The sequence below is a fragment of the Canis aureus genome, chromosome 1, assembly GCF_053574225.1.
Source record: "Canis aureus isolate CA01 chromosome 1, VMU_Caureus_v.1.0, whole genome shotgun sequence".
NCBI lineage: Eukaryota > Metazoa > Chordata > Mammalia > Carnivora > Canidae > Canis > Canis aureus.
The window spans coordinates 7,007,532-7,029,175 of NC_135611.1; the positions used below are offsets into that span (position 1 = coordinate 7,007,532).

At 34.2% G+C, this 21,644-nt stretch overlaps 1 pseudogene; it reads right to left on the reverse strand.

The window, feature by feature from the left end:
- Positions 1 to 12,850: 12,850 nt before the first annotated feature.
- On the reverse strand, positions 12,851 to 13,733 carry LOC144323282 (nucleophosmin pseudogene; annotated as a pseudogene).
- Positions 13,734 to 21,644: the final 7,911 nt, after the last annotated feature.

Below are 21,644 nucleotides of genomic sequence, written 5' to 3' on the forward strand. Positions count from 1 at the left end.
GCCTTTCCAAAGGAATGAATACTATATATATATATATATATGTATATATATATATAGATTATAGAATGAATTTTATTATAGAGAAGTACACTAGTGCAGTAAGTTATCCACTTACACAGTCAATAATAAAGTTAAATTTTGTTTCTTCTATGGAATGAGATTCATTTAGTTAATTAAAAATGATATAGTGGGAGACTTTATGTATATTATTAAGGGTAGACATATTTTTAAAAGGCTTTTTTGAAATATTGGCTTCCTAATATTATTCTTTCTCATAAATCCTCATCAGGATATGTTGGGGTGAGGGATACTCCATAATATATAAATACATAGATTCCACCAATAGTTTCACCATTCTTAATGACAAAGGAAGGCCTAGTCATCAGAATAGCTAAAATATATCAGCAGTGATCTAGCATACACAAAAGCATCAATGTTGCCCAATATGCATTATTCAATCTAAAATGTTGCTAAGGGTTGGGGAGTGGGTGAGTCCTTTTTTTTTTTTTTTTTAAAGATTTTATTTATTGATTTGAAAGAGAGATTGAGCAGGAGGGAGAGGGAGAGAGAATCTGAAGCAGACCCCACACTGAGCACAGACCCAGACATGGGGCTTAGTCTCACAACAATGAGATCATGACTTGAGCCCAAACCAAAAGTCCAATACTTAACCCACTGAGCCACCCATGAACCCTGGTAGTAAGTGTTTGTGCCATCATTTTTTTCTTCACTGGCTCCTCTTTGTTTCACATTGGCTATTTGCAAGGCCACTAGAGATTTCAAGGAAAAGAAATATGCTCAGAGGATTCTGAAGGATGAGGGTTTGTTGCAATGACGCTTGGGGGTTGAAATAAGAAATGCAACTCAACTGGGCTGCCACCTGTCCAGGTCTCATGAAACTACATGTTTAGATGGGCACAACAGTCGTTTAAAATTGCCCTGATGAATCAAATGTCAGTGTGATCGTTTTACTTCCAAAGCCCTCGTTGCTTCTTACTATAAAAATGTGCCATCCTCAGACTATTCCTGTGACAAACCTGATTGCCTTTCTCAGTCTTTGCTCTGTGCCACACATTTTTCTTAAGACCATCTCTTTGTGGGACTTAGATTTTGTCTGTTTACTTTCTTTTCTATTCTCTTTCTTTCTACCTTTTGTGGAAACTCCCTGGAGAGTGACGTTAGGCCAATGACAGTCATCTCTCCATTGGCAGAGCATTTGGTTAAATCAGGTATAACCAGAAAGCAGGATGACTTATGTATAAGGAGCCACAATTTGGTGGTTGGTTACATAAGTGTCAACTCATTGGTATGAAGATGAAGAGAGGTGGGGAACAAGCATCTCAGTGGAAAATGGTGTTAACTGATGTAGAAAAGAACTATAAAGGACCAGATAAATAAATGATTGAAACTCTTACTCAACTTTCAACTTTGAAGCTACAGAGTTCATGAGTAATTGTTGTATGATTATTTACTTTGAAAATATGTTTACATTTCCCAGATATATTTCCTTATTTAGAGTTGAGTTCAATTTCAAATGGGAAAATGTAGAGGTGTCCAAATAACCAAACTCCCAATTTTGGCGTAGATCTCTGGTTGACCACCGGATGAAGAGGAAAAACAGTTCTTCCTTTAGGAGACTTCTTATAAAAGTTTCATAACCCATGTGGTAAGAGATTCAAAGTAAAAAAATAAGTGGATACTTACAGAAGTAAATAACAACATAGAGCATATCCATCTCACATCAGGGAAATCTCTTACACAGTCCTTGAGTGGTGTGTTAAATAAAATAAAATGCATCTTTTTTTTTTTTAATCCTAAACATAGAACATATCATTCAGAAACACTACTGACTAGCATCAGTGAAAGCAAAGAAAAACAATTGTGGCAAAATGTATTCACAATGTCTGCTTAAGCTCTGCACTACTGAGACTTCTGAGACACCTCCCACAATCCCTGCATCCTTGTATCAACACCCTTGTGTCCTCACCCCACTAATGTGGGAATAAATGAAGAATAACCAAATGAGAAGGAAAATAGTTTTGTTTTGTTTTTTCTGAGCTTCCCATAGCAAGCCACCAACCTTTGCATTTTGACAGACTCAGAGTCATTTGGGGGAGTAGGAACACTTCACATAGTAGTTAGTGATAAAAGACTTCTGAAAGCTATCAGCCTGGGAAAGCTGGAGCCTAGAGGATTCTATGCGATTGCTTAGGGGAACATATTTGACTTTCTCTGGTTGGTCCTAAGTTGGTCAGGGAAACAAAAAATTAGGGAAGCTTGTCAGTTATCTTGTTCTGGCCATTTTGGGGCTGACTGTTCCAGAAGTGAGTGAATTTTTTTTCTTATCAACAGAAAAAAAGCAAAATTCACAGAAGGTCACTTACCTGATTATGTTGCATACGGTCGTGACTTCCATCTTGTTAGCAGACTCTTTCCCTTGCTGGCTTTGAGGAACTAAACTGCTGGGTTGGAAAGGTTTCCATGACAAAGAACTAAGGGTGGGCTCTAGCCCATATCCAGTGAGGAAATATGGCCCTCCGTTAACTACCTTTCATGAACAGAATTTGGCCAAAACCCACGCAAGCCATCTTGGAGGCAGAAAGTTCTTTTAGAAGAGCCTTCAGTAGAGACTAACCCTGGAGGACGCCTTGGCTGTAGCCCTTGGAGAGACTCAGATATGGATAATGCGGCTAAGCCATGCCTGGACTCCACAAACACTATGAGATTAAAAATGTGTATTGTTTCAAGCTGCTAATTTTTGCATAACGTGTTATGTAGCAATTGTTAAAACAATAAACATGAACTTTTTAAAAAAACTAACTCCTTTCTCTCATTTCATCTTGAGTGACTTTCCAGTGCAAAGTGAGATCAGTCTAGGAGAAGAAAATGCACAAATTCTTGCAGATCATAAGAGTTAGGAGCATTTCTAGCTAGGTATCCTAGCTATGAATTTCTTGGAGTAAATCAGTAAAGAGTTTTTGGTTTGAGTTTTTCCCATTAATTAGCCAAAAGAAATGAATGAATTAATTGCTCCTTTTAAGAATTTTAGTTCATGCAAGCGTTGCATTCTTCTTTGTTAATAATAAGCTGTCATTCTGGTATCAAGTCCAGTTGGTGTGCTTTTTAATTAACTTTTAATCATCCTTAGGGCTCAGTCATAACTGGGCACCAACAAACTACGTTGCTAGTAACTATGTTACTTCAAAGGCCACGTTTTAAAAACATGGCTTAATGAAGCTGTTCTGAGAGTCTGGGAACTCCATTCACTCCTTGTCCCTCCTGTTCTGTGGTAAGCGCCCCTGGTAAGTGCCCAGAATGTTGCTGTGGAAGAGGAGAGACAAAAAGGGAAATCACTAAATATGGTGGATTTTACACCTCACTTCTTAAGCAGTTTTAGCCTGAGTTTTACTAAACATTTCTATATTATTTTCTTCTATCAAGTAGCAATGAATTTTAGAAGAGAATCATAGCACAAAGAGCTAACAGAAATGCAAATGTACTTCTACTTTGAGAGCATTAAAGGATGCAAAGCAGTTTCCCTCTGTGTAGGGTGAGTGTGAACTGGAGTAAAGGTATGAAGAAGGTTTTTCCTGGGGTTTTAAATAGTCACCTCTGCTTGACAGATGGAGCAGTATAAGGGGACATTTATTAGCCAATATTCCCACCTGACTGTGGAATTCACCCTTTGGTTTTCATGTTGGCATGAGTTATCATATGATCCTGTGAAAGGAACTTGGAATTGAAAGAAGTTATCAAGAATCAGTACCTAAGGAGTAAGTATCAGTTAAGGGAGAAAAATGATCTCCAAGAGATGAGAAACAAATGAGTCAAGCCCCAGGATGCTGTGATTCTGTCTGGAGAAAGTTCCCGGGCTGTGCATGCTGCAGGGGGGTTGGAACTCAGGCTGGTGCTGGCAGTTTCCTTGATTTTAGGAGATGAAGCCAGGAATTCCAGAGCCAAGGTGAGAAGGCAGAGGAAACAGAGCATTCTGTAGATCCGTATGTCTCCTTTAGGGTCCTCAGTTGAGTACTGATCAGTACAACCTATAGGAGGAAACCACTTAAGATGGGCAGAGCATCATCCAGGAGGATCCCAAGCTTTCATAGGGTCTGAGAGAGCAAGTGTTCCCTAAACCCACATAGAAATTACCATAATCCAGAAATCTCATAATTCAGGAGCATCAGTTGCAAGTCGTAATCAATCGAACCTTTGGGTGTAATCAACATATTTATCTTGATTTTGGTAGTTGTTTCATGAATGTACTCATTTGTCAACACTTCTCCACCTGTGCAGTAGGATGTATGTCAATGAATCCCTTTATATAAAGGCGACTAGCAAGCTTGTATGGCTCTTATAATACTTAAGAAATATTCCTTGACATAACAGTATGAATTAGTTTCGCAGACATAATATTCAGCAAGTTTTCATTGATATGAAGCTAAAACGCAAGCAAAAGTAACTTGTGAAACAAATCGCAACAACGTTTGTCGGTGGTGGGGTGATGGAGGGTCTGTAGACTATAAAAGACCTGGCGTTGTCTTCTGGGAAGCTGAACATATCTCATCATTTGAGTATTGGTGCCAGAGTATACAATTAAGTATAATTTAAGTTAAAAACGTACAGTTAAGATTTGTCCCTTTTCTTATATGTAACATTTCAACAAAAAATTTAAAAATCAGGACCCTTCCTTCCTTATGCTTTATCACAAACGAAAGCCATGTCTTCTTAACCAAAGAAACAATGACCATGACAGGAATATATACTAAATATAGTGCTGATGGTGGGTCTTTCAAAACTAAACATTTTACACATTTCACCAAATTTAAAGATGTATTAACATTGTATCAAAAATAAAAACTACAGTAAGTAGAGATGGCTAAATAAAGATTATTTGATATGAGAGGGTATGTTTTTCTTTATTTCTTTGCGACATATCTTGAACGTTCTAATTCATTGTGAATTCATTAGAACTTGTGATTTACTTTATTCTCAAAATGTTTGTTTTAAGTGCAGTATGTGGTTTCAATGATGAGAATATTCCTGGATATATCTAATTGACTTTAAAATTCTGTAAGATGTTGATGAAGTTGATAATGTACCTAAAATTGGAGTGAAATAAAAGAAGTTACTGAAAAAAATATCCACAGTTAAATTTGGTAGTTTAAGCAACCTGCACAGGCAGTGAACCAAAACTTTTTCTTTATTCCAGCGAAGCTTTGTTCAGCACCATACTTTGTACATTTTTTTCCTTTTTATTTAAGGTCAGAGAGTTCACATTCATTGTTACTTTTATTTTTTTAACATTTGACTTCTATTTTTTCTTACTCTTTCTCTTTCTCCTTTTGCTGCATTTGCCAGATTTTGTATTGAAAAGTTTGAATAGAGCTGTAAAGGAATAGCAGGAAAAATGGCTGGGATCTCCTCACTTGTCAGATAAATCCCAGGGTGCCTCTGCTGTCTAACCAACATATTGATTGATTTCTTTACTCCTGGAAGTCTGTGACATTATGGCACCGTTTAAGCTCCAAAATGAAAAGTCTTTGCCTTGAAGGCACACTGTGTTACAGGTACATATCTGTAGTATTCATGATTGAATATCATTTTGCAATTTGAATTATCATCCAACAAATATCCCCTAAAACAGAAATACTGGACTGCGGCTTATTTGGGACATATTTCATATAATGTGGATATATTAATCACCTAATGTACTGGATGACCAATTTGCTTTTTTGTTCCTTCTCCATCTTCTATATATGTTTATATTTTTGGCTTAATGAATATCCATGAAACAAATGGGAGTAGCATTCCCTCCCATTCAGGGTGGCTGTTACATTCGGAAGTACTTTTTAACTAGGTAGATTTTAATAGAGTAGATCTAGCAAATATACTTCATTTATTGCAATTTTACTTCTATAACATAAGGTTTTGTGCTTTTCTTTGCTTCAAAATCAAGCAATCAATGTTCTATAGTTCAAAAATAAGCTGAAAGAAATTAATCTAACCATATATTAAGTTGGTGCATAAAACGGAGAAAATAATTTACTTGTGACTACAATATAGCATTAGAATTTTTTTCGATTCCTCCAGAGATTCTAAGTACAAAAAAGAGCAACAAAGATATTTTAACTTTAAAATGTATTCATATTTATTGTTACTTTGAAATTATCATACAAATAATATAAAACAAATGCATTATTATATTGCTTTTAACAGCACTGAGGTTTTCTCTTTTTTTTTCAGCACTGAGGTTTTCTATATATAAAAAGAGATATTGGTATGAAATCAGGGAGGTTAAAACAAAAAGTATATAATCTTAAACCTCAAATAGAAATTTCAGATGTGAAATTTCTGAACTTATGAAATATATATTTATCTGTTTTGTTTTATTTTTGAGAGCTGTTTTTTATTTCAGTACATGCTTAACATAAATAATGAGGAGAAAGAAAAAATAATCATTGAAACTAGTAATGAATAAATGTATCTTCTGAAAAAAAAATCAGCAAAATAATCAAAGCATCTCCTAACATCAAAGGAGAAAACGTTGTCAGAGGGACAAAGAAAAACACAATACACAAAATAGGAATTGGCAAGGAGAAAATAACTATCAAAAAATAAAGAAAGAAAGAGAATTGTTAAACACCATACTGAATGCTAGGACATAAATATATAAATAAATATATATATTTGGATGAAATGAGACTATGCTATGAATGAATTCTATAGTAAAATAAATCTCATTAGAAAGAGAATGTATGAAAAAATAATTTGTATATAGCACTCCCTCCAAGTTAACCAGCTTTTCTTGTTTCATAACTCAATGATTATCAATAACATAATAACATAATCCTATCATAAAAGATAATAAAACAAAGAGGGAAGATAGGGACATTTTAAGTGAAAGGAATGATAGTGAAATTAATAAATTACAAAATGAAAAGAAAAGATGGCAAATAGTGAAAGAGATAGAATAAGGCAAAGTACAGTTAAAAATTTATTTTTGAGCTAAGTAATATGCTTTGGGAGAAAGGTGCTTTAGTGAAAAATATTTATTTGCTAGATATTTTCTAGAGCACAAATGAGTTTTACTACAGTGAATGAAAATATTCATAGTATATCTGCTATATAAAATACAGAAGAATATTTATAATTTGTGAGTACAAATTCTATTTGGGACCAAAATGAACCAGTATTTAATAGCAATGTTTACTACAATTTTTCTCTCCTTTATTCTTACTGCCAACTGTATGATAATATTTGCATATGTACTCTGCCAGTTCTTTTAAAATGACCTTTTTTACATATAATTATTTAATCTACCTAGGTGTATATAAAACATGAGGGAAGCATCTAAATTATTTTCTTTTTCCAAAGAAACATTGTTCTTAATACCATATATTGAAAACATGAGTTCAATAAATTGACCACATAAAAATGGTGCTAATTTTTGTGATCTTCACCAACATTCTTAGATCAATTTTTCCCCTTCACAGTGTCACCATAAATATGATGCTTATGAAGTTTTCAGGTTAGGAATGCACAGTATTAGGAATATTATTTCTTAACACATGTATTAGGAGCACATAAAGATATAGTTACTTAAGCTTAATGTTTTAAGATTATAATATTAATGACCTTTGAAGAATATTATATTTTGAGCATTTTTTCATGTGTCTGTTAGCCATCTGGATGTAGTCTTTGGAGAAATGTCTATTCATGTCTTCTGCTCATTTCTTAACTAGATGATTTGTTTTTCGGGTGTTGAATTTGAGAAGTTTCTTATAGATTTTGGATAACCCTTTATCAGTTATGTCTCTTGCAAATATCTTCTCTCATTCTGTAGGCTGGCTTTTAGTTTTATTGATTGTTTCCTTCACTGTGCAGAAGCTTTTTGTCTTGCTTCTGTCCCAAAAGTTTATTTTTGTTTTTGTTTCCCTTGCCTCTGGAGATGTGTATAGTGAGAAGTTGCTATGGTGGAGGTCAAAGAGGTTACTGCCTGTGTTCTCCTCAAGGATTTTGTTGAGTTTCCCATCTCATATGTAGGCCCTTCATCCATTTGGATTTTATTTTTGTGTATGATGTAAGAAAGTGGCCCAGTTTCATTCTTTTGCATGTGGCTGTCCAGTTTTCCCAACATGATCTTGAAGAGATTTTTTTCTATTAGATACTCTATCCTGCTTTGTCAAAGATTAGTTGACTATACTTTTGGGCCCATTTCTGAGTTTTCTATTCTGTTCCATTGATCTATGTGTCTGTTTTTATTCCAGTACCATACTGTGTCGATGACTATAGCTTCACACTTGAAGTCCGGAATTATGATGCTTCTAGTTTTGTTTTTCTTTGTATTTCTTTTTCAGGATTACTTTGACTATTGGGGGTGTTTTGTGGTTCTATACTCATCATCAGGGAAATATAAACCAAAACCATGATGAGATATTACCTCACACCTGTCAGAATGGCTACAATTAACAATGCAAGAAACAACAGATGTTAGCGAGGATGTGGAGAAAGGGGACCCCTCTTACACTGTTGGTGGGAATGCAAACTGGTGCAGCTACTCTGGAAAGCATTATAGAGATTACTCAAAAAGTTACTAATAGAACCACCCTATGATCCAGCAATTGCACTGCTAGGTCTTTACCCAAAGGATACAAAAATACAGGTTCAAAGGGGCACATCCCCCCCCCCAATGTTTATAGCTATCAACAATAGCTAAGTTATGAAAAGAGCCCAAATATCCATTGACTGATGAATGAATAAAGCAGATGTGACACATATACACGATAGAGTATTACTCACCCATCAAAAAGAATGGAATCTTGCCATTTGCAATGACATGGATAGAACTAGAGGGCATTATGCTAAGTGAAATAAGTCAGTCACAGAAAGACAAATACCATGTGATCTCACTCACAAGTGGAATTTAAGAAATAAGACTGATGAACGTAGGGGAAGGAAAAAAAGGGGGGGGGAGAGCAAACCATAAGAGACTCTTAACTAAAGAGAACAAATTGAGGGTAGATGGAGGGAGGTGGATGGGGGATGGGCTAGACTGAGGATGGGGATGAAGGAGGGCACTTATTGTGATGAGCACTGGGTAATATATGTAAGTGATGAATCATTAAATTCTACACTTGAAACCAATTTTACCATATATGTTAACTAAGTAGAATTAAAATAAAAACTTGAAAAGAAAAAAAAAATCTTTTTAAAAATTTTCATCTCTTAAGACTAGGATGCAAAATGTCTCAGAATTTCAGAAAATATAGTAACAAATTTGAAAATGTACATCCTGTTATAGTATTTTCTGCCAATTCACCAACTTATTTAAATTCTATTGATTAATAAGTATTTAGACAATAGTGACGGTAAAAAGTAATTGAAGCCATCCTGTTATCATATCTTTCTCTAACAATTGTATTATGGTTTCTCTTTACATTCACAACCAATTAAATTAAATCAACTTTTAGTAATTGTAATTTATATATATTGTTCTCCTTTATGCTTTTAGAAATTAAACTACAATTATATAATATGAAATTCATGTCTTATATAATAGTACAATATTCAAAAATGAAGACAACATAACATTAAGTGGTAAAACTATGTAGATAAGGGTAAAGATAGATATAGATAGATTTAGGTCATATTTTATAATGGTGATAAAATATACACAACATAAAATTTACCATTTTTATCATTTTTAAGATTATAATTCTGTGGCATTAAGGACATTCACATTGTAGTGCAACCATCACCACCATCCACCTCCAGAATTTTCTCCTCTTGCAAAACTGAAACTCTGGACCAATTCAATAATAATCTGCCATTTTCTTTCCCTCTAGTCCCTGGTACCCACCCTTCTACCTTCTATCTCTGTGATTTAGAATACTCTGGGTACCTCTTGTAAGTGGAACCATATGGCATTTACTCTTTGTAACTGGCTTTTTCATTTGTCATAATTTCTTCAAGGTTCATTTATGTTGTAGCAGATGTCAGAATTCTCTTTCTTTTTAAGACTGAATAATATTCCACTGTATATCCTTCATACTGTGTGTATATATATCACATTTTATTTATCCATTCACCTATTGATGGACAGTTCAGTTACTTGCACCTTCTGGTATTGTGAATAATGCTGCTATGAACACACATATACAAGTATCTGTCCCAGCTTTCAATTTTTTGAGGAAGACACATATTCTCATAATGCAGTTCTAGTTACCTCCCATCAAAATTTAATAATTTTTGAAATATAACTAAAGCCCAGAAAATATTTATTGAAAGTGTACACTTTATTCTATGGTCTGATTATTTGGCAATTCCTCCAAAATGATGGCATATTTTTATGGATCCTCAATTCTCATAATTTTTAAATGCGGTAACTTGGACTTGTTCCAAGAACACTATCAATACAAGCTCCTCCCATAGAAATACAATAACATATGTTTATATTAGTATTTTAACTTTTAAAATAGCTTTAAACTGCAAGTGAGATGCTCATATAACATAAGTTACTAGCACATTTTACAATTACTTGAAAATTCTGCACTCCCTTTGAAATGTACCTATCTAGATAATATATCTAAAGTGCTTCATAAATATCAGTTAATTCTTTCAAGGCTTTAGTCACATATAATCAAAGCATCCTAATTTATATATTGAAACTGTTTTGTTACCTATTTGCTAATGTTATGTTTATCTATTTCCTTTAATGGCAAATTATTGATTTTTCACTTTCTTAGTTGTAATTGAATAAGCTTTAGGTAAAACTTAATAATTTATGGTATTACTGACAATCTATTCCATTTGTTTGTAGGCTTACTTCTTAAAATGTGTCCATTTTGACTTTACCAGGTTCTTCAAAGGAATTGGTAAGTATGAACTCCTTGTAATTCCTTTTCAGACTTAACATTTTGGAAACAATGCTGCTAACTCGAAATTGTAAAAACTCATGTTGACTATAAAAAAGCCAAAATTTTCTTCACTCGAAGGTATTTTTCCAGATTGTATTCTCTTTCTTTCAGTTTTTCATTTTATTTTAATTATGAAATTAGACATTTAGCCTCTTCTTAACATGTTGGAATTTCTCGATTTATAGATTAGGAGGGAAGAGTTAAATAGTGATGTTCAAACTTACATCTAATGCATTCTAATACATTTTGAATTTGCTTCTTAAATAGGCTGACATGTGGCAAATGAAATTTAATGTTGACAAATGTAGACTAATTCAAATTACCCTCAGATATAATAAGTGACAGATAAAAAAATTATAGATAATTGAAGTGATGCATAAAGACCTTGAAAAAGACATTCAATTGTTTACAAACTTTAAGGAATCTTCTCCACTAAAAAGCAACTTTGTGCCCTTTCTTGAGGTGTCAGAAATTAAATGCAAAAATCCCAATCCCTCCAGCTACCTACTAAGTAATGTTTAATTGGACCACATGGCTCCAAATTGAAAAAAGTTATATTCTTTTTCTGGCCAAGTCATATATCTTCTAGAGAGACAATTAACTTTATCTCACTTTAATGCTTTCTAAAGTACTTGAACACAGAATAAAGGCATTTCTCTTATTATCTATTAACATCTGGAGTGCAACTGTTGGTATAAAGACCAGAAAAAACTGCAAGTGTGTTCTGGCATGGAACTTCAACTCAGATGTCTCGCAGTAGGGAAGCAACTACCAGATAGCAGTCTTGTCCAGCTCCTGGGTCCCACACAGGTAAGCCATTTAAGACATTTTTCTGTCTAGGCTATGTCTTTCACCGTAGTGAAGATAAACATTAGATTAGAATCTGCTTTAATTCCTTTTTAACGATACAATTCTTGAGAGAGTAATCAAAATCCACTAACCATTAAAAAAAAATGAAGCCAGAATTGGAACATCAAACGTTTTTCTGTTTGCTTCTTTCTTTAATCCATACAACCACAGGAAGCTAGACAGTATTTTCCTTCACTTGTCTCTAGCCCTTAAACTCAAAACCTTGGTCTGAAGTCCTATCCACAGAATATATGCACTACAACATAATAAATTAGAATTTCCTAATTGGCGTTTCTAAATACAAAAACTAAAGAAAGTGGTGCACTTATATGTATTTTATGGATAAATACACATGACATACTTGTGTGATCACACTATATTAATGCATGTAGTTGTTTTTAGGAATATATAATTTATGTTACACATATTCTCACATGAGTTTACTTCTTTGCCACACTATTATACATCTTTATAAATGAAGGAGTTCAACAACAGAGATGAATAGTCTGCTACTTTCCTTAGTTATAAGTAATCTGTAGGAGTAGAAGAAATAAAGCTTAAAATGCACAAAATTTTAAAGGACTTCCAAAACAAATTTAGATAAGAGAGTATTTAATGCCTTCAATTTCAATCTAACTACAAACAGCTCTTGGAAATCAACCTCTTGGTTTTTTTTTTCTACTTTATTAAAATACTGAGTTTATTTCACATGTATATTTTTGTCTCCCCAACACTTCCATTTGTCTGATCTGACCACCATTACTACTACTATGTCTTATCATAACATTCCATACATACTTAAAACCAAGCAAAGGGTGGAGTTCCATCTTTAAAAATTAAACAGGCATTTTGGACAGCACATTTATGGCAATGGAACCTGGACAACATTTATCAGACACGGTAGGGAAAGTTCTCACTCTGCATTATAAAAAGGACAGCCAAAAATAAAAATAAAAAATAAAAAAAATAAAAAAAATAAAAATAAGGACAGCCAGATATCAACTGTTACAGAAATGAAATAATACAGAAAATTTTAACAAACTGTTTAAACTATTTTCTTTCTTTTTTTTTTTTTAACTATTTTCTTAAAGAGACTTCCTCCACTGCCAGAGATCTTGAATAGCCTCTTAGTCAGTCATCTAGATGCAATTCTTCACATAATTGATGAACTTGGTTGGTAAGAGAACCACCTTTTTCTATACTTGCTTGCATGTTTGCTTTAATGTCTTCTACAGAACTAGGTCCTTTTGGCGCTTGGGGAATCTTTTCCTGTTTTTTGAGAGATCCTTGACCTTTTCATCTTGGTGTTGATGGTTTTGACTCTTTTCCATTCTGGTTTGATTTTTGTGTATTTTTGGCTAGAGTATCTCATATAGATTTCCTTACTGGAGCCTTTTCTTCAGCTTACTCATCATCAAAATCATCATCATCATCTTCATCATCATCATCATCATCATCATCTTCATCAGCAGCAAGTTTTACTTTTTTCTGTAGAACCTTGCTACCACTTTCAGGGGAAGAACGCTTCCCAGATATACTAAGAAGTTTCACATCCTCTTCTTCTTCATCTTCTGACTCTACATCTTCCTCTACAGCTACTAAGTGCTGTCCACTAATATGCAAGGCCGGGAACCACACTTAACTGTAAGACCACAGGTGGTGTTATTTCAAAGCCCCCAAGGGACACCGTTGGCTGTACAGATATTTTCAAAGTTGCCAGTGTGACTTTAATTGCACTGCCTTCATCATTCATTGCCTCTGCTTCAACAGTGTGCAATTCATCCTTTGCACCAGCTCCCAAACTGACCGTTCTTAAAGATAACCGGTGCTCATTTTCATCATTATCCACCTTAAAGTGGTCATCTTTGTCAGTCTTTAGTTCACAAACAAAAAGATAGTTTTGGGGCCGCAGGGGGCTCATGTTCATGTCCATCGAATCATCCACGGGGTGGTGGCACACACTTCAGTGGGCGAGAAGGTGACAGAGATACACAACAACTGTTCCACAGAACAGCTGCGCAGGACGGAATCAGACCAGGGCGGAATCCAACCTCTTGTGGTAAAGGACTGACTTACCTAAGTCTTCCCCACATGAGTAGTATATAACTACGTACATGTGAAACTTGATAAAACTTTTTGATAATGGTGGCATGTTCTTACATAGGACTGTATGTGGCATTGAGAAAGACAAAAAGAAGGTAATCAAATATCTTTAAAAAGATAGGTAAAAAAGAAGATAATCAAATATCTTAAGATTTTTATATCTTACAATGTACACATGCAGGTATCTCATTTAATCTTCATTAAAAATGTAGTGAAATAGGTATTATTCTGCTTTATAGAACACTGCATATGTGCACGGAGCATCCTTCATTTCAATGTGAATATGATTACAATATATAATATTAAACATGTAGCTGTATTCAGAGATTTAAGAGAGGAGGAGTTGTCTATAATTCTTCATGAGTCATACATGGGTAAGCATGCATACATGTTTACAAACCATGATAACTGAAAAATGAAAAAAAATATCAGGGTACATATAGACACTTTTGTAATCATGATTATAATTAAATTTCATAATTTTAACTAATATATTTATAACAGGAATTTCAACCTTCTTTTATCTAGATTATTACAGATGGATGTACTGATAAAACTAATATACTCATTATACACACCTGGGGAAACCAATCCTACATTGTATTCAGAAAACAGAGTTCAAACTGTTTCTTTTCCTTTTAAAGCATTCATTTAGTTGAATTTTTTGTTCATTTACAGTAGAATAATGTTCTTCCCAACAGAGTTGAACAGAGGAGTGCTAATCTTTATTCATAAGGCCAATAAATTTGTTCAAAGAACACATCTGCTAAAGGCTAAAATGACTATGAGCAAGATGAATGGTGACTTTGTTTAGTTTTCCAGTGACAGCTACTACAAAAGGTTTAGGTTATTTATTTTTGGCTCACTGATAAAGATTGTGGTATGGCAGATAAAACACCATATAAAATGCTCTCAGATTTGGTTTATAATTATATCCCTAAGAGGAAAATATTTTATATTTATATATAAAAAATATATATATATACATACACACAATTTCAGTTCACCAAGGGAAACATTTTAAATTTTATGTAAGTCCACATGTGATATTATGATTTCTTTTGGGAAAGTAAGCCAACCATTCACAGTTTATATTGCTTTACTTTATTACAAATATTTCTAATAATTTTATTACCTTAGTTTTATGACACATTATTCTGAAAGGCATTATTTCTTCTGTTCAGCAAGAATAGCAAAATTCTCTTTTACTACTAACAAGTCAATGGGGGCTTGAAAAGTTATGTGGCATTAAAAGAGAGGTCTTTGTGAAAGATTATCAGAAAGTGTTGTTGTCCTTTGTAAACATGAGGTTATTTACTGTTTGTGATACTTTAGTTAATTGTTTTGGTTTTTGAGTCTATTGATAATAATTTTTGTGGCTTGCATGATAGAAAGGCATTATATAGCTTCATCCAAATATAGAAACAACTAAATCCCTTCTTCAAATAATTCTTGCTTTGTTTTGATTTTGGCCTTAGAAATTGGGAGTCTGCTATTGGCTGTTAATTTGTACGTAGCATGCTTAAGGGTAGATTTATTAGAGTTAAACGTAAGATCTAAATTTTTTTAGTGCTAATTCAGATTTTACAATGAATTTTTGAAAAAGTATTGTTTATGATTAAATACAAACACAAAAGCATTTCCCAAAGTCATGTGTTCGTGCTGGATTGTAAATTTCTATATATTCCCTTTATGGCAGTTAACAATGTTAACTTCATTCTTTTGGTCAAAACATTTCAAACTGTCAAAGTAAAACATGGCAATTAGGTGCTGAATACCTCTGGTCTTCTCTTATCGGCTCTCTGTGGTTAGGGTTAATCTTGCTGTTGGGCTTTGATGAGAACACACTGTATCTGCTCACATCTGCTCTCTTAGTTTAAAGAAATACCATCTTGTGAAAGCCTGGGTGGCTCAGTCAATTAAGCGTCTGCCTTTGGCTCAAGTCATGATCCCAGGGTCCTGGTATCAAGCCCCCCATGTCTGGCTCCTTGCTTATGGGGGAGTCTGTTTCTCCTTCTGCCTCTGCCCCTCCTCCCTACTCGTGGTCTCTCTTACTCAAATAAAGAATTAAAATCTTAAACAAACAAACAGGAAAACAACGAAAAAAATAAGAAATTCCATCTTGTTTCACCATATTTCTTGGACCATCGTGGTGAAATATTATTCTAGTTTCTTTTTCTTTTTTTTTTTTAAATACAATTCAGGCTTTGATTGGTTGTAGCTAGAGAACTCAATCGAATCACTGCTAAACAAACTCTCTCCGCTTCAGCTAAAATTCTACATTAAAAAAAAATCTTTTTATATCCTTGCTAAGAAAAGGGTGTGGGGTTGAAATCATTAAATTATTTTATTCCCTTTTTTTTTTTTTTTACTTTTCAGAAAATTATTTTGGAAGGAATATTGTTACAGAGAGAAAAAGAAAGAAGGGAGGTAGTATGGTAGGAAGGAGGAGATGGGAGGGAAGGAGACAGAAAAGAGAAGATAGGAAAAAGCAGCACGGAACATTTTACTCTGATTTTCTGTTCCAGAGAAAGACTTGGTGATAGAGTGAGCACATACCTCAACTAATGCTCTGGGAGCTGTCTTTTGAGATTTATAAAGCCTATAAAAATATAATCATCTTAAAAGCTGGTGTGTGAGTATGAGATGCCAAAAAAATCCATAGATGATTTGTATATTGGCACTGTAAAGTGATTGATTAAGAAATTCTTCCATTGAAATAAATGATTGTTGCTCCTCTATGCAGACGTCTTAGCAATTTGGGTGAGACTGTGCTTTAGAATTTGCCATGCTGAGAGAGAGAGAGAGAGGAACAGAAAGACAGAGAGAGAAGAAAACCGAATTACACTTGTACATTCTCACACTTGTAGGAAATACTTGTTATGACTTGGTCATAAATGTCCACCTCACAATCACCTTTCTTTCCTTCCGGGCTCTCAAAAAGAGAGAATTGCCACAACTTTCACATGCATCTGTATTTTCCTGTCTACAAATCCTTGCTGCTTATTCATTTAACAGCTATTCGTCAGCTTCTGCCTTTCTAGGCACAGAGTATATCACAGCCAATAAAATGAACAAAATTCCATTGCCTTTGAATTTATATTATAATAGAGAGATGTGCAATAAACAAATAGTTTTTAACTAATTAGGTGTGGTATAGTCATAGGAGGAAAATAAAGCATAGAAGGTGATAGGGACTTCATATGGGAGTCAATTGACAGTTGAAGGTCTCATAGTGTAGGAAATATTTTCACAGAGAGTGACTAATATGAAACATGAAGTCCTAGGGGTACCTGATACAAGATGAGTCAATCAGGTAGATATATTAAATACAAAGCCTTGAAACAAAAACATGTCCATTCCAGGCATAACCAGGTTGCATGGAATGGCTGGTGCAGAGTTAAGTGGGTGGGAGAGCAGAGCTTAGCCAGGTTATCCGTTTGGGGGTATTCGTGTAGGAACTCAGGGAGCATGGCACAGATTATGGCTTTTGTCTCCATGAAAATGGGAGCATCTGCAGGCATGATGTGACTTGAATATAGTTGTGACAAGACTGACAGGAGTCCAGTGTACCCTGGTGGTTTGCAGCTTGGGCAATGGAGTTCAAACTAGAGATAAAATTTGGATGGCAAGTTCAGTTTTCAAGATATGCAATATCCATGGAAACTAATTACATTTGGTGTCTTATTTACACACAATCTATGCTACCAGATACGTCAGAGAGCTTTCTCATTTCATTCTAATGTTAGGCTGCTTCTAAAAAAACACTATAATTTTTAAATCTTTCATTTAAATAATGAAGTGGACTTATTTGTTGCCGGAAGGCAACTTCAGCCATTAGTGAAATTTTCTTCTAATATAATATGTGCCTTATGTGGGGTGAGAACATAACAGCACTTAACGTATTTAGAATCTCTATCCTTTACCCACTCAAAAAGTACATTTGGACTAATATGACACTAAGGAAGACATAACAGCTATTTAGCATGATGTCTCTGTCAGATTTCCATGATTGTGCTTGTGATACATTCTGTGGCTATGTAAAATGTAAATATTGTCTAATGAGGGGTTTAAATAAGTTTCTTAAAGTTCTGGAGAATTCAGAGGTGTTATGTTTGACATTAGAAAATCCACTTCCTTTACATAATATCATAAAATACTATGTTTCTTTTTAAAAGATGATAGCTGCTAAAGGTTTTTTTGAGTTTTGAGTGCTCATCATATTCCAGAAATGAATCTAATTGCCTTATCACTTCACTTTATTAATTCTTTGTTAATCCCTTAACATAAGTATTGTATCAATGGAAAAGCTGGGGTTTAGAAAGCTTCAATAATGTACTAATAGTCCAAAGATGAGTAATTGTTGAAGATAAATGCTAAACCAAGAAAGTAAGAATCGAGAGCATGTTCACTAAGCTTGCTACAATCTATTCCATATGAAATTGAATCAATTTAGGACTGATATGAGGGAGAAGCCTCCTGAAATAAAGACCACAAAAGATCAACGAAGAGAAAGACTTTATTCACTGCAAGAAGCAAGAATAGTCTGAAAGTTAGCAGAGGTTTTATGTTATAGGCACTCAGATTGGTCAGAGAGAAAGTTGGAACAAAGAAATGAGATTGTAATGCACAGAGGAGCAAAAAGTATCATTATCAGTTCTTACACGTGGGCGACCAAAGGAAAAGCAACTCCAGAAAGTGCATTCTATATATTTGAATTTCACAAGGGAAAGGAAAGTTTAAGTGAATCTGGGACAATATGGTCCAAGGTTTCAGTTTTAGATTCAGAAAAAAAAAAAAAAAAAAGATTCTTTTGACTATAGATGCAACTTTTAGTATGAAAGCCGAAAAAAATAAAAAGTTAATCCTTTACCTGTTGTATTCAGTTTATTGTTATTTAATGCCTAGTGAGAACAGTGAATGCATTAGCCTTCCATTTATATCAATTCCTACTTGTTCAAAACTTATGTAATAGTCATGGAAACCATATTTGAAGCTTTTTAAAATATCTAGCCTCAGATTGTGAAATCTAATTTTAGTTCAGTGATATCCAGCTCTGGAGTAATTTAACAATACTGCCAAATTAATCTCTTAAATACGTAAGTGATACCTCAAAGTCCCTAAGACAGAATTTGAGACAATATTGAGCAAAGCAAACACTATTTCATTTCACCTAGTTAACAATTTCAATATCCTTCTGTGTGTCATTTTAATTTACTCTGCGTGAAAAAAAAAATTGAAATTTTATATAGAAAATGTAGTCTCTTTAGGAAATGAGATTTTAATCTGTTCCCTAGTAGTAGTAGCATATTTTATTCCAATCCTACAGTAAGCATACATTGATTGTCTACTGTCTAAAGAATTGATTTTAGCTGCCATGTGGCATATATACTATGATGAATTAGAAATGTAACTTCAAATGTAAATTGATAAGTACAGATTTTATGTTTACTACTAGTAAATCCTGTTTTCTGTACTAGACAGCATAGATCCATAAGCTCCATGTAGTCTCTGTAAGTTCTTGAGTGTAAACAAATATCGATAGTAATAGGAAGAGATAAGTGAACGTAAGGGGCACAGTTAAAATTTACATTCATTATTCAGGAGTCCAGTCATTGAATTTAACTTGATGTACTCTCACTTGGCATACATTCAAATGAGCATGAATTCACAACTGTCCCATACCCATGCTGAGCTTTGATATGGGCTACAGGCTAATTTTAGTCAACATACACAAAAAAATTGCCAATGTGATAAGGACATATTTTCAGAAGAAGGAAGATAAAGCTCTTCTTTAAAAAAGTGCTTTTCTGTAGCTTCTTGTAGTTTCTATTTGTCTAATATATTTTTTTAAACTGCCTAAAAGATCTAATTCTTATTTCTTGGAAGACAGGAGTGAAACTCAAGAGAGAGAACACATGACATGGGCAGTTCTGGGAAAGTCCAGTTAGGCCTTCTAGGAAGATGGATTCCTTTGTGCGACCTTGTCTCAAGTTTGGAGGAATAAGACACAGATATTTCCCCAGAGCCTTTTCCACCTGTTTTTAAGCTAAGGAGTGAAACCCGAAGAAGAGACAATGAGAACTAGAAACAGAGTTCAGGATACAAAAAAGATTTCCATTCTCCCAGTTCACCTTAATTTTATACTGCCCAGAGATTCAGCAGGAGTGATTCAATATTGGGCAAATATTTAGAAACATAACATTCTACTTCTTCCCTCAATTTTGAGATAATACTAATATTCATCAAGAAAAATTTAATCTTACACTTTTAAAACATTTTTTAGTTAGTTGAGTTGATGAAATAGGCTTAAATTATCTCTTATTTCCACAAGATATGTGAAATGAATGCATTTCAATGATTAAAGTATGACATGTTAAACTATTGTATTTATTAATGTATTAAAAATAAAAGTAAAAAATGAACTAAGGCTATATTTGTAAACTGTTATAAAAATATATAGTATTTAAAGGTATTATTTGTGTGTGCATTAAATATGCACTATACATGCAGAAGAATGAAGAATGGTTGCAGTTGCATCTGATAATCTGAAAGCCTGTTGAGAAAAGAAGTAACATTCTTCTGAAAAAGGCAACAGAACTCAATACTACTCTACTTCGTGTCATCTACAAAGAACTGTTATCTGATGTGAAATATAAAATAAATAAAAACAGTAGGGACAGAGACAGCCAAAATATAGGACAGAAGAAGATGCTCTATATTGAATAATAATAACAGTCAATTGAAATTAAATTCAAAGGTCAGATCCTGGACTTGAAAGGGATTTAAAGAATTAAAGGAATATATGTTCAGATACATAAGTAAATGATCTTAATAAGGAAAGAGTCAATAAATCTTTTTTTTTTAGAGTCAATAAATCTTAACACAGAAATTAAACCTTAAAAAAAGAATCAGAACAAAATGGACTACATAGCTTATGGTCTGTATGGAATAACTGGGACAGGAGCTGCTTCCCCCTGTCAACATCTGGGACTGAACAAAATATTAGTAGTTGAGGGCTTTAGGACACTGGATAATTGTCAGTGCAGCACCGTGATCCCTGAGAGACAGGGAACAGATGAGTGGCCTCTTTGATGACCCTGGATTCTGTCTGGAGTTGCTTTCTGGATCATAGTCCAAGAAGGGTTGTCCCAACAGAGCATTGCCTCTTCTCATAATGAGACAGAGATCATAGCTCAGGAGCTGCTGCTTCTGGGATTTGCAAAGAGCAGATCTGATCTCTACATCGGTCTCTGATTCTGGATGTTAAGCCATGTACATGTAACGTACAAATCCACAACATGGGCAAATCGTAAGAGGCTGGTGTAGACTGCACAATTTCTGGAATCACATATGATAGAGTATCTGGGAGTTCCAGCCAGCCAGGGTGGATGTACTTTTAATGGCTTCAGACCTGTTCCTATTATGGCATCCCTGCCTGTCTCACTCTCAGTGATAAAGTATCACTATGTGGCCATTGTGACTCCAGGAATCCTTACAGAATTCAAAGAACCCACTTTGAGTGTCCCATCATTGTCTTGTCTACAGGTAACAGTCACTTTAGAATTCTTCAAGGTTATTGGGACTCTTGTCAAGAATGTATTTCATCTCTCATGAAAAGACTGTCCTCTGGACAGTCTTGAGGGACAAATTTAGGGTTGGTCAGTCTTACATGATAAATGTGCCCTTACACGCCAATCTCCATAAGTCATTGGATACTTTTCTCTGTAATACACTAAGGCTGATATTTTCACTTGATTGCTGTAGACCATTTTT